This window comes from Ranitomeya variabilis, chromosome 2, assembly GCF_051348905.1.
Source record: "Ranitomeya variabilis isolate aRanVar5 chromosome 2, aRanVar5.hap1, whole genome shotgun sequence".
NCBI classification, from domain to species: domain Eukaryota; kingdom Metazoa; phylum Chordata; class Amphibia; order Anura; family Dendrobatidae; genus Ranitomeya; species Ranitomeya variabilis.
In genome coordinates this window covers 111190961-111203004 of record NC_135233.1, presented here as the reverse complement: position 1 = coordinate 111203004, position 12044 = coordinate 111190961, and positions in this window count along the sequence as shown.

Here is a 12044-nt window from a genome sequence, read left to right as displayed (position 1 = left end):
AACCAACCCCCTCCCACCCCCTGTGCGCCCGCCCGCTGGAAATGAAATACCCAGCTCCCTCGATGCTTCCTCTCGGCGTCGCAGCTTGTCCTGTATGAGCGGTCACGTGGTACCGCTCATTACAGTGATGGGAGGTGGAGCCGCATATTCATCACTGTAATGAGCGGCAACAGGCAACACGTGACCGCTTATACAGGACAATCTGCGGCGCTGAGAGGAGGCATCGAGGGAGCTGGGTGAGTATTTTATTTCCAGCGGGCGGGCGCACAGGGGGTGGGAGGGGGTTGGTTACAGGGTACTTTATTTCAACCGCAAAAAAAATAAAAAAACAATGATTTTTCATTCCTTCTTTCCAGCGAACGCTGCTGGAGAGAAGAAATGAATGGCGGCTTCAGCACCACAAGCTGGGGTTGACAGCGCTTACTGTAGCGCTGTCTCCTGCACGGCACACGGACGGCACATGGACAGCATCCGTGTGCGGTACATGTTTTTCACGGACCCATTGACTTTAATGGGTCCGTGCGCTCCCACGAACACTGACATGTCTCTGTGTTTTTCAAACGGACACATGGTCTGTGAAAACACGCTGACGTGCAGAGACACATTGATTTTAATGTGTCTATGTGAGTCAGTGTCTCCGGTACGTGAGAAAACTGTCACCACATGTACCAGAGCCACTGACGTGTGAAACAGGCCTAACCTTTCATTATATAGCAGTGAGCCCCATCCTACACTACTGTCCCCCATCCTGGGCATCTTCCCAGATTATAAGTCCCCCAATCCTGGGCCCCTTCCTGGTATATATGTTTCCAATCCCAGGCTCCTTCCTGGTATATATGTTCCCAATCCAGGCCCCCTTCCTGGTATTTCCCCAATTCTGGGCCCCTTTCTGGTATATATGTTCCCAATCCCGGGCCCCTTCCTGGTATATATGTCCCCAATCCTGGGTCCCTTCCTGGTATATATGTCACCCATCCTGGAATATAGGTCTTCAATCCTGGGCCCCTTCCTAGTATGTATGTCCCCAATCATTGGCCCCTTTCTGGTATATGTTCACAATCCAGGGTCCATTCCTGGTATGTATGTCCCCAATCCTCGGCCCCTTCCTGGTATGTATGTCCCCAATCCTCGGCCCCTTCCTGGTATATATGTCTTCAATCCTGGCCCCATCCTGGTATGTATGTCCCCAATCCTGGGCCCCTTCCTGTATACATGTCTTCAATCCTGGGCCCCTTTCTGTTATATATGTTCCCCTTTCTGCATAAAAAAACTCCACATTCTTCTCACCTTCCTCCCCTCCATTGACATGCAGCGCTCTCTTAGTTCCCTCTTCCAGGCCCGTGCAGGAGGGGGACAGTACCTACTTCAGCTGGATGTGCGTCCTCGGATATGATAGGCTGGGGATATGCTATTTAATTTTTTACCATACTGTGCCTGATGTAAAGGACTGAAAACACCTATAAAGTGGACTTTAGTGGAGTACATCGGATCTGTGTGGGATTTTTTTTTTAAATAAATTGGTGAACCAGGGAAAGAGTAGGGGAGTGTGCATTTAAATATTGTTTTGTGTGTTATTCTTTTTTTTTTTACTGGGATAGTAATGGGGGTGTCTGATACATGCCTGTCCATTAGTAACCCAGTAATGTGTAGTGTTTTCAGACACTACACAGCTGACATCAACTCCAAGCCCCATTACCCCGATTGTCACCGCACCAGGACATCGGAAATAGCGAAGGTGACATGCCAGAATTGGAGCATGTGATGTGATGTGCCACCTCTGGGGCGGCTGAGGGCTGGTATTTTAGGCTGGGAAAGGCCCAATAACCAGGGACGTACCCAGCCCGATAATACCAGCTCCCAGCTGTCTGTTTCACCTCTGCTGGTTCCTACAAATGAGGGGGACCCCAGGTTATTTTTATGGACACACGCAAGGCACTAATTATATATCTAAGATCTCTAGCTTTGCACGTCTTTAACACATAAAAATCTGTCATTTCTATTGTTCCTTCTATTCTGGTTCCTGTCACACGGACAGCACACGGACAGCCAATAGAAAATCACACGGATAGTAATAATAATAATAATAATCTTTATTTTTATATAGCGCTAACATATTCCGCAGCGCTTTACAGGTTGCACACATTATCATCACTGTCCCTGTTGGGGCTCACAATCTAAGGGTCCCTTTCCACTTGCGAGGAAAACGGACGCGTGCAATCCGATAAAAAATCGGATTGCACTCGGACCAATGTTAGTTAATAGGTGTCTTTTGATTTGCGTTTTTTTTCTCAGCCAAAATCGGACTGAGAAAAATCTGGATCGGCTGAGAAAAAAATCGCAGCATGCTGCGTATTGCTGCGATTCTCGGACGAGACTCGCCAATGCAAGTCAATGGGTGCGAGAAAAAAATCGCACAGCACTCGCACCATGCGAGTTCTGTCCGATTTTTACGCACCGGTGTCCTTTGAAAAGCCGGTAATTCAGCGCGGTGTACAGTAAAATCACACTGACAGGTTAGAATAGACTAGATATATACACATAGAATGTGTCTATATACATATATATATGTCAGTGAGACATCTATATATGTATATTTATATTTAATGCAGCACTAGATAGCATTAAAGCCGCTAATTCAATTGCCGGCTTCTCATTTCTCCTGCACAAACCCGACAGGATATGAGACATGGTTTACATACAGTAAACCATCTCATATCCCCTTTTTTTTGCATATTCCACATTACTAATGTTAGTAGTGTGTATGTGCAAAATTTCAGCGCTGTAGCTGCTGAAATAAAGGGTTAAATGGCGGAAAAAATTGGCGTGGGCTCCCGCGCAATTTTCTCCGCCAGAATGGTAAAGCCAGTGACTGAGGGCAGATATTAATAGCCAGGAGAGGGTCCATGGTTATTGGCCCCCCGTGGCTAAAAACATCTGCCCCCAGCCACCCCAGAAAAGGCACATCTGGAAGATGCGCCTATTCTGGCACTTGGCCACTCTCTTCCCACTCCCTGTAGCGGTGGGATATGGGGTAATGAAGGGTTAATGCCACCTTGCTATTGTAAGGTGACATTAAGCCAGATTAATAATGGAGAGGCGTCAATTATGACACCTATCCATTATTAATCCAATTGTAGGAAAGGGTTAAAAAACACACACACATGATTTAAAAGTAGTTTAATGAAATAAACACAGCGGTTGTTGTAATAATTTATTGTTCTCGCAATCCATTTCCAGGCCCTCGCTTGGCAAAATAATAACCGCACAAGATACATACCTTCTGATGTCCGATCATGTCCCACGAGGTAATCCATCTGAAGGGGTTAACTAATATTACAGGCACGAGCTGCGATAAACCACTCACTGGTGCCTGTAATCCCCCGGGTGCTGAAAGGAAAGCAGGATCTGTACTTACATTGAGTCGCGGTGAGGCGCCCTCTGGTGGATGTTCTCATAAACTGCAGCCTGGGAACTTTTTCCCACGCTCCAGGTCATATGAGGACATCCACCAGGGGGCGCATCACCGCGACTGAAGGAAATGTAGGTCAATGACCTACATTCAGGGCCGGACTGGGACTAAAATTCAGCCCTGGCATTTGAAGTTACACAGGCCCACTTGTCACATGGTGACTGTATAATATCTTTGTACACTTGTAGGCAGGGCCGGTTTTAGGCAAAGTGGGGCCCTAGGCAAAGTTTAAAATGGGTCCCCAAATGCTAACATATTGCACATCACACAGAAGCCTTTCTGTTGTATTTACGTGCGCTGAGTTCAGGCCGCTAAACGAGTTTGATCGACAATACTGAAGTTGTTCAACGCTTGTTTCCCGGCCTCTTTCCACCAGCTGAGGAATAATGATGAGACAGAACGATCACTAATAGATCACCATACAGTATCATGTTTTCAGCAGCACATCTACAGTTTACACTGGCAATGTGCTGCTGACAACAAGGCTTTTTGTTCCAGCAAAAACAATCCGAATATGCAGCATTTTACTTGTTTAGTAAAATACACCCCATAGTCCTCCATATATTATAATGTGCTCCATAGTCCTCCATATAGTATAATACACTCCCTATAGTCCTCCATATATTAAAATACACTGCTCAGTCCTCCATATAGTATAATACACTCCTCATAGTCCTCCATATAGCATAATACAATGCTCATAGTCCTCCATATAGCATAATACAATCCTCATAGTGCTCCATATAGTATAATGCACCGCCACAGTCATCCATGTAGTACAATTCACTTCCCATAGTATAATGCACCCCATAGTTCTTCATATAGTATAACGTATTCCCCATAGTCCTCGATACAGTATAATGCAGCCCACATATAGTATAATGCAGCCACCCCAGAGTATAATGCAGCCACCCCAGAGTATAATGCAGCCACCCCAGAGTATAATGCAGCCACCCCAGAGTATAATGCAGCCACCCCACAGAGTATAATGCAGCCACCCCAGAGTATGTAACCCCCATAGAATATAATACAGCCCACCTCCCCATAATATATAATGTAGCCCCCCATAGAATATAATGCAGCCCCCCATAGTATATAACGCAGCCTCCCCCATAGAATATAATATACCCCCACAATAGTATATAACACAGCCACATAGTACATAACATGGCCTCCCCCATAGAATATAATATACTCCCCATAGTATATAGCAAAGCCCGCATATTATATAGCACAAACCGCATAGTATACAGCACAGCCTGCATACTATAGCACAGCTCGCGTAGTAGATAACACAGCCCACACAGCAGTATTCAGCACAGACCACACAGTAGTATACAGCACAGACCACACAGTAGTATACAGCACAGCCCACGTAGAAGTATACAGCACAGTCCACACAGTAGTATACAGCACAGCCCACAGAGTAATATATACAGCACAGCCCACAAAGTAATATATACAGCACAGCCCACAAAGTAATATATACAGCACAGCCCACAGAGAACTATATACAGCACAGCCCACAGAGAACTATATACAGCACAGCCCACAGAGAACTATATAAAGCACAGCCCAGAGTACTATATACAGCACAGCCCAGAGTACTATATAAAGCACAGCCCAGAGAGTACTATATACAGCACAGCCCAGAGAGTACTATATACAGCACAGCCCAGAGAGTACTATATACAGCACAGCCCACAGAGTACTATATACAGCACAGCCCACAGAGTACTATATACAGCACAGCCCACAGAGTACTATACACAGCACAGCCCGCAGAGTACTATACACAGCACAGCCCACAGAGTACTATATACAGCACAGCCCACAGAGTACTATATACAGCACAGCCCACAGAGTACTATATACAGCACAGCCCACAGAGAACTATATACAGCACACAGTAGTATACAGCACAGAGCACAGCCCACAGAGAACTATATACAGCACAGAGCACAGCCCACAGAGAACTATATACAGCCCACAGTAGCATACAGCACAGAGCATAGCCCACAGATAACTATATACAGCCCACAGTAGTATACAGCACAGAGCACAGCCCACAGAGAACTATATACAGCACAGAGCACAGCCCACAGAGAACTATATACAGCCCACAGTAGCATACAGCACAGCCCACAGATAACTATATACAGCCCACAGTAGTATACAGCACAGAGCACAGCCCACAGAGAGCTATATACAGCCCACAGTAGTATACAGCACAGAGCACAGCCCACAGAGAACTATATACAGCCCACAGCAGTATACAGCACAGAGCACAGCCCACAGAGAACTATATACAGCCCACAGCAGTATACAGCACAGAGCACAGCCCACAGAGAACTATATATAGCACAGAACACACAGTAGTATACAGCACAGAGCACAGCCCACAGAGAGCTATATACAGCCCACAGCAGTATACAGCACAGAGCACAGCCCACAGAGAACTATATACAGCCCACAGCAGTATACAGCACAGAGCACAGCCCACAGAGAACTATATATAGCACAGAGCACACAGTAGTATACAGCACAGAGCACAGCCCACAGAGAGCTATATACAGCCCACAGCAGTATACAGCACAGAGCACAGCCCACAGAGAACTATATACAGCCCACAGTAGTATACAGCACAGAGCACAGCCCACAGAGAGCTATATACAGCCCACAGTAGTATACAGCACAGAGCACAGCCCACAGAGAACTATATACAGCCCACAGCAGTATACAGCACAGAGCACAGCCCACAGAGAACTATATACAGCCCACAGCAGTATACAGCACAGAGCACAGCCCACAGAGAACTATATATAGCACAGAACACACAGTAGTATACAGCACAGAGCACAGCCCACAGAGAGCTATATACAGCCCACAGCAGTATACAGCACAGAGCACAGCCCACAGAGAACTATATATAGCACAGAACACACAGTAGTATACAGCACAGAGCACAGCCCACAGAGAGCTATATACAGCCCACAGCAGTATACAGCACAGAGCACAGCCCACAGAGAACTATATACAGCCCACAGCAGTATACAGCACAGAGCACAGCCCACAGAGAACTATATATAGCACAGAGCACACAGTAGTATACAGCACAGAGCACAGCCCACAGAGAGCTATATACAGCCCACAGCAGTATACAGCACAGAGCACAGCCCACAGAGAACTATATACAGCCCACAGTAGTATACAGCACAGAGCACAGCCCACAGAGAGCTATATACAGCCCACAGTAGTATACAGCACAGAGCACAGCCCACAGAGAACTATATACAGCCCACAGCAGTATACAGCACAGAGCACAGCCCACAGAGAACTATATACAGCCCACAGCAGTATACAGCACAGAGCACAGCCCACAGAGAACTATATATAGCACAGAGCACACAGTAGTATACAGCACAGAGCACAGCCCACAGAGAGCTATATACAGCCCACAGCAGTATACAGCACAGAGCACAGCCCACAGAGAACTATATACAGCCCACAGTAGTATACAGCACAGAGGCACAGAGCACAGCACACAGAGAACTATATACAGCCCACAGCAGTATACAGCACAGAGCACAGCCCACAGAGAACTATATACAGCCCACAGCAGTATACAGCACAGAGCACAGCCCACAGAGAACTATATATAGCACAGAGCACACAGTAGTATACAGCACAGAGCACAGCCCACAGAGAGCTATATACAGCCCACAGCAGTATACAGCACAGAGCACAGCCCACAGAGAACTATATACAGCCCACAGCAGTATACAGCACAGAGCACAGCCCACAGAGAACTATATATAGCACAGAGCACACAGTAGTATACAGCACAGAGCACAGCCCACAGAGAGCTATATACAGCCCACAGCAGTATACAGCACAGAGCACAGCCCACAGAGAACTATATACAGCCCACAGTAGTATACAGCACAGAGCACAGCCCACAGAGAGCTATATACAGCCCACAGTATACAGCACAGAGCACAGCCCACAGAGAACTATATACAGCCCACAGCAGTATACAGCACAGAGCACAGCCCACAGAGAACTATATATAGCACAGAGCACACAGTAGTATACAGCACAGAGCACAGCCCACAGAGAGCTATATACAGCCCACAGCAGTATACAGCACAGAGCACAGCCCACAGAGAACTATATACAGCCCACAGTAGTATACAGCACAGAGGCACAGAGCACAGCCCACAGAGAACTATATACAGCCCACAGCAGTATACAGCACAGAGCACAGCCCACAGAGAACTATATACAGCCCACAGCAGTATACAGCACAGAGCACAGCCCACAGAGAACTATATATAGCACAGAGCACACAGTAGTATACAGCACAGAGCACAGCCCACAGAGAGCTATATACAGCCCACAGCAGTATACAGCACAGAGCACAGCCCACAGAGAACTATATACAGCCCACAGCAGTATACAGCACAGAGCACAGCCCACAGAGAACTATATACAGCCCACAGCAGTATACAGCACAGAGCACAGCCCACAGAGAACTATATATAGCACAGAACACACAGTAGTATACAGCACAGAGCACAGCCCACAGAGAGCTATATACAGCCCACAGCAGTATACAGCACAGAGCACAGCCCACAGAGAACTATATACAGCCCACAGCAGTATACAGCACAGAGCACAGCCCACAGAGAACTATATATAGCACAGAGCACACAGTAGTATACAGCACAGAGCACAGCCCACAGAGAGCTATATACCGCCCACAGCAGTATACAGCACAGAGCACAGCCCACAGAGAACTATATACAGCCCACAGTAGTATACAGCACAGAGCACAGCCCACAGAGAGCTATATACAGCCCACAGTAGTATACAGCACAGAGCACAGCCCACAGAGAACTATATACAGCCCACAGCAGTATACAGCACAGAGCACAGCCCACAGAGAACTATATACAGCCCACAGCAGTATACAGCACAGAGCACAGCCCACAGAGAACTATATATAGCACAGAGCACACAGTAGTATACAGCACAGAGCACAGCCCACAGAGAGCTATATACAGCCCACAGCAGTATACAGCACAGAGCACAGCCCACAGAGAACTATATACAGCCCACAGTAGTATACAGCACAGAGGCACAGAGCACAGCACACAGAGAACTATATACAGCCCACAGCAGTATACAGCACAGAGCACAGCCCACAGAGAACTATATACAGCCCACAGCAGTATACAGCACAGAGCACAGCCCACAGAGAACTATATATAGCACAGAGCACACAGTAGTATACAGCACAGAGCACAGCCCACAGAGAGCTATATACAGCCCACAGCAGTATACAGCACAGAGCACAGCCCACAGAGAACTATATACAGCCCACAGCAGTATACAGCACAGAGCACAGCCCACAGAGAACTATATATAGCACAGAGCACACAGTAGTATACAGCACAGAGCACAGCCCACAGAGAGCTATATACAGCCCACAGCAGTATACAGCACAGAGCACAGCCCACAGAGAACTATATACAGCCCACAGTAGTATACAGCACAGAGCACAGCCCACAGAGAGCTATATACAGCCCACAGTATACAGCACAGAGCACAGCCCACAGAGAACTATATACAGCCCACAGCAGTATACAGCACAGAGCACAGCCCACAGAGAACTATATATAGCACAGAGCACACAGTAGTATACAGCACAGAGCACAGCCCACAGAGAGCTATATACAGCCCACAGCAGTATACAGCACAGAGCACAGCCCACAGAGAACTATATACAGCCCACAGTAGTATACAGCACAGAGCACAGCCCACAGAGAGCTATATACAGCCCACAGTAGTATACAGCACAGAGCACAGCCCACAGAGAACTATATACAGCCCACAGCAGTATACAGCACAGAGCACAGCCCACAGAGAACTATATATAGCACAGAGCACACAGTAGTATACAGCACAGAGCACAGCCCACAGAGAGCTATATACAGCCCACAGCAGTATACAGCACAGAGCACAGCCCACAGAGAACTATATACATCCCACAGTAGTATACAGCACAGAGCACAGCCCACAGAGAACTATATACAGCCCACAGCAGTATACAGCACAGAGCACAGCCCACAGAGAACTATATACAGCCCACAGCAGTATACAGCACAGAGCACAGCCCACAGAGAACTATATATAGCACAGAGCACACAGTAGTATACAGCACAGAGCACAGCCCACAGAGAGCTATATACAGCCCACAGTAGTATACAGCACAGAGCACAGCCCACAGAGAACTATATACAGCCCACAGCAGTATACAGCACAGAGCACAGCCCACAGAGAACTATATATAGCCCACAGCAGTATACAGCACAGAGCACAGCCCACAGAGAACTATATACAGCCCACAGCAGTATACAGCACAGAGCACAGCCCACAGAGAACTATATATAGCACAGAGCACACAGTAGTATACAGCACAGAGCACAGCCCACAGAGAGCTATATACAGCCCACAGCAGTATACAGCACAGAGCACAGCCCACAGAGAACTATATACAGCCCACAGTAGTATACAGCACAGAGCACAGCCCACAGAGAACTATATACAGCCCACAGCAGTATACAGCACAGCCCACAGAGAACTATATACAGCCCACAGTAGTATACAGCACAGCCCACAGAGAACTATATACAGCCCACAGCAGTATACAGCACAGAGCACAGCCCACAGAGAACTATATACAGCCCACAGCAGTATACAGCACAGAGCACAGCCCACAGAAAACTATATACAGCCCACAGCAGTATACAGCACAGAGCACAGCCCACAGAAAACTATATACAGCCCACATCTCTTCTCTTCCTCCCCTCACCTCCTCCGAGAATGGCCCCACAGTCCAGAAAAAAAAAAAACTCTCCTCACCTCTCCTCGTGCCCAGCGTTGCTTCCTGGTTCCTGCTCCTGTCTCAGCAGCTGCAGTCTGCCCGGGACACAGCAGGTGCGCGATGATATGACATCATCGCGCACCCGCAGTGTCAGAGGCAGAGCGGGGAATGATGGGAGAGGAGCGTCTGTAGACCCTCTCTCCTCCATCATTGCATTCAACTGTACCGGCGTCTATACGCCGGTATAGTTGAATGCGACGGCGGGGGCGGCGGATTGAGCGGCCCACCACTGGCACCGGCCCTTCTGGCATTTGCCAGAAGTGCCCTATGGCCAGTCCGGCCCTGCCTACATTTCATTCATTCGCCGGGGAATTACAGGCACGAGCACACCGCTGCATTAGCAGGGCTCCTGCCTGTAATATTAGTTAACCCCTTCAGATGGATTACATCGTGGGACGTGATCTGACATCTGAGGGTATGTATCTTGTGCGTTTATTATGTTGCCAAGCGAGGGTGTTCCTGATGGATTGAGAGAGCAATAAATTATTACAACAACCGCTGTGTTTATTTCATTAAACTACTTTGTAATCATGTGTGTGTGTGTTTTTTAACCCTTTCCTACAATTGGATTAATAATGGATAGGTGTCATAATTGACGCCTCTCCATTATTAATCTGGCTTAATGTCACCTTACAATAGCAAGGTGGCATTAACCCTTCATTACCCCATATCCCACCACTACAGGGAGTGGGAAGAGAGTGGCCAAGTGCCAGAATTGGCGCATCTTCCAGATGTGCCTTTTCTGGGGTGGCTGGGGGCAGATGTTTGTAGCCAGGGGGGGACCAATAACCATGGACCCTCTCCTGGCTATTAATATCTGCCCTCAGTCACTGGCTTTACCATTCTGGCGGAGAAAATTGCGCGGGAGCCCACGCCAATTTTTTCCGCGAGTTAACCCTTAAATTTAATAGCTACAGTGCTGAAATTTTGCACATACACACTACTAACATTAGTAGTGTGGAATATGCAAAAAAAAGGGGGATATGAGATGGTTTACTGTATGTAAACCATGTCTCATATCCTGTCGGGTTTGGGAAGGAGAAATTAAAAGCCGGCAATTGAATTAGCGGCTTTTATGCTATCTTGCGCTGCATTAAATATCAATATACATATATAGGTGTCTCACTGACATATATATATGTATATATACCTATTCTATGTGTATATATCTAGTCTATTCTAACCTGTCAGTGTGATTTTACTGTACACTGCGCTGAATTGCCGGCTTTTCAAAGGACACCGGTGCGTACAAATCGGACAGTAATACGGATGTCATACGGATGATGCGATTATAAAAAACGGATGATGCGATTAAAAATCGCATTGTACTCGCATGACACTCGCATGAAAATCGCATACGTTCCATCCGTTTTTTCGGTCCAGATTACGGACCGTTTTTTATCTCGCAAGTGGAAAGGGACCCTAAATTTACTATCAGTATGTCTTTGGAATGTGGGAGGAAGCCGGAGTACCCGGAGGAAACCCACGCAAACACGGAGAGAACATACAAACTCTTTGCAGATGTTGTCCTTAGTGGGGCTTGAACCCAGGACTCCAGCACTGCAGTAAAAACGGACAGACTGATGCATTCGTTTTTTTCCAAGCTGCCGTGTGAAGGGGGCCTTA